Source organism: Pongo abelii, chromosome 15, assembly GCF_028885655.2.
Source record: "Pongo abelii isolate AG06213 chromosome 15, NHGRI_mPonAbe1-v2.0_pri, whole genome shotgun sequence".
NCBI lineage: Eukaryota > Metazoa > Chordata > Mammalia > Primates > Hominidae > Pongo > Pongo abelii.
This window is the reverse complement of record NC_072000.2, coordinates 27892326-27895777: the sequence shown is the minus strand read 5'-3', so window position 1 is coordinate 27895777 and position 3452 is coordinate 27892326. Positions and strand designations below refer to the sequence as shown.

Sequence of the window (3452 nt, the reverse complement as noted above, 5' to 3'; positions counted from 1 at the left end):
CTCCCACCTGGCCACCTGGAACGCCTGCAATCCCAGCACTTTGGGAGGCCCAGGTGGGTGAATCACCTGAGGTCAGGAGTTCGAGACCAGCCTGGCCAACATGGTGAAACCCCATCTCTACTAAAAATACAAAAATTAACTGGATGTGGTGGTGCATGCCTGTAATCCTAGCTACTTGGGAGGCTGAGGCAGGAGAATAGCCTGAACCCGGGAGGCAGAGGTTGCAGTGAGCTGAGATCGTGCCACTGCACTCCAGCCTGGGTGACAGAGTGAGACTCTGTCTCAAAAAAAAAAAAAAGAAAAGAAAAGAAAAAAAGAGAGAGATCCTCCCACCTCAGCCTCCTGAGTAGCTGGGATTACAGGTGTGCACCACCATGCTGAACTAATTTTTTGTATGCTTTAGCAGAGACAGGCTTCCCCATGTTGGCCAGGCTGGTCTCGAACTCCTGACCTCAGGTGATCCACCCGCCTCGGCCTCCCAAAGTGCTGGGATTATAGGCATGAGTCACCATGCCCGGCCTCCTCTTCTTGTTTCAAATAGAAATAATCATAACTTTTGTTCTTTCTTCTATTTTCTCCCTGTTATAAAGAGTTAATTAGTGTGGCTTCCTTAAAGAGAGGTAGATTCCCACAGAGATTCACATCATATGAATTAATATATAGAAAGGAAACTTACAAACTAAACAAGAAAAAGAGGTTATGCCTTTAAAACAAAATCATGTCACTCCTCAGAATGTAAACTAAGGGCAGAATCTATTTCTGATTCATCTGTGTCTTTCCCTATTGCATAACAGAGTGCCTTGCACTTTGCATGTGGTTAATAAATATTTGCTGAATGAGGGAGGAGGGAAGGAGGAAAGAAGGAAGAAAGGAAGGAGGGAAGGAAGGAAGAAGAAGGAAGGAAGGAAGGAAGGAAGGAAGGAAGGAAGGAAGGAAGGAAGGAAGGGACAGAGGGGGAGAGGGAGGGAAGGAGGCTATTCCTCCCTTATAGCTCATATTAACATGCTTCCTTCTCCCGCATGATTTGCCATCATGCAGCCTGCTGTCTTCTCTGCTCCATCCCTGCTTCTCCCCGGGAATAATCTCAACCTCTTACCTTGCCCCTTCTACCTTGTGGATCCCTATTCTATTGGTGTAACTTCTTGTTTCTTCAAACCTTTCACTCAAAACTTCCTCCCTCTCACCTTACCTGAGACCAGGACATTCTCTCATAACCTTTGCACAGACAGGCCATCCTTCCACATAGCAGAGAAGAAAGTGGAATTTTCCTTTCCGTGGCCTCATAGCAGCTTTCAGAATCACTCTTGAGCATTTTCACTTAGAAACTCCTCGGAAGGCTGTGCCATTCATTTCATTCACTCATGCCACCCTGTCCCTATCTGAGTCATGGCCACCTGACAACCTAAAGGACTCCTCTGGTGGACTTTGGCCCCTGGCTCAGGGTGTCTCTCTACCTCATCCCTACCAGCCACCTGGGGACTAAGGCTATTCCAATACTCCAGGTTATGTTCCTCGATCTAATGACCCTTACATCTATAATTTAAATACGCAACATACTGTCCACTTACCAGGGTTTAGGAATGCTCCATTCCCTACTACCAAACTCTGAAATTACACTCTATTTTTTTTTTTTTTTTTTTTTTTTGAGATAGAGTCTCGCTCTGTCACCAAGCCTGGAGTGCAGTGGTGTGATCTCAGCTCACTGCAAATTCCGCCTCCTGGGTTCAAGCAATTCTCTGCCTCAGCCTCCTGAGTAGCTGGGATTACAGGCATGTGCCACCACGCCTGGCTAATTTTTGTATTTTTAGTAGAGACGGGGTTTCACTATCTTGGCCAGGCTAGTCTTGAACTCCTGACCTCATGATCCACCCGCGTCAGCCTCCCAAAGTCCTGAGATTACAGGTGACAGCCACCTTGCCCAGCCTTGAAATTCCCCTTTTTGACCCAAACCTTGAGTTTCTGTGCCCTGCTCTCTCTTCACCAATTCTGATTTCCATTACTTTGTTCTCCTACACTAACAACCCCCTATTCCAGCTTTAGTGCTCTCCCTGTCCAACCTGGAATCCACGTGAGCCATTTCAAAAGTATTTTCACAAGCAATCAAGATTTCCTCAGCCCTTAACCTTCCATCACTTCCCAAACTGAGGTAAGCCAAGCATGCATTTCTCTGCCTCCTGGTCTGGAGAAAGTTTCAAAATCATGATGATTGATTCCATAATAAATCACTGCTTTCTAACTTCGACTGGACCCTTGCTGCTGCTCCACAAACATTTTATCCAACTGTAATTATCTCTAGCCGACTTCACCATGATCAACTAATTTGCATCAGATCAACCCTCGGAGAGCAACTACAAAAGCTGGGTACAATTATTAAAAAATTTTTTATTTCAGTAGCTTTTGGGGTACAAGTGGTTTTTGGTTTTTGGTTTTTGGTTACATGAATGAATTGTATGAATTGTATGAATGAATTGTGAAGTCTGAGATTTTAGTGCACCTGTCACCCAAATAGTGTACAATGTACCCAATATGTAGCTTTTTATTCCTCATCCCCCTCCCACCCTTCCCACATCTGAGTCTCCAAAATCCATTATACCACTCCGTATGCCTTTGCATAGCTGGGTACAAATTTTTTTAAATATGTTTGAAGACACTGGAAATTCATCAAGGCAGGAGGCTTTGAATGGCCAAGGTCCCAGATGAAAGGGAAGCATGTTGAGGTGAGGCCAACATTCTGCATGGTCTGTCCCACGGGGGATATTTATCCATTTGTGAGAGGCAGCCAGACTCAGCAGGAGACAGTGCCTAAGAGGTAGGAGGCTGAGAAGAACTTTCAGTAATCTACAGTCCTGAGAAAACAAAAACTGGAATTTAGGGCCTGTTAAGGAGGAAGGGCCTGTTAAACACCACAGGATATCGTTAGGGTCCCTGAAGAACTATATTCTAGGACTAAAGCTGTATCGGTCAGGGTTAATCAGGACACAGAAACCACTTAGTCATTTGAAACAGGAACGTTTAATATAAACAAGTATTGTGCTCACTTTGGCAACACATATACTAAAATGATACAGAGAAGAATAGGATGGCCCCTGCACAAGGATGACATGCAAATTCATGGAGTGTCTCATATTTTTATTTGCAAAAATAAAATAAAGAAGCATTAACTCTAACAGGGTGTTGGCATACTAAGGGATTAGCTAGTAAGAAGAAATGAGAATTCCAAAGGACACAGGAACAGCAAATTTAAGAAAAACCCGGCCGGGAGCGATGGCTCACGCCTGTAATCCCAGCACTTTGGGAGGCCGAGGTGGGCGGATCACGAGGTCAGCAGATTGAGACCATTCTGGCTAACATGGTGAAACCCCATCTCTACTAAAAATACAAAAAATTAGTCGGGCGTGGTGGCGGGCGCCTGTAGTCCCAGCTACTCGGGAGGCTGAGGCAGGAGAATGGCG

General features: G+C 45.1%; 1 pseudogene; it reads left to right on the top strand.

Annotated features, from left to right (window-relative positions):
• Positions 1–3030: 3030 nt before the first annotated feature.
• LOC112128845 (U6 spliceosomal RNA) lies at positions 3031–3131 on the top strand (annotated as a pseudogene).
• Positions 3132–3452: the final 321 nt, after the last annotated feature.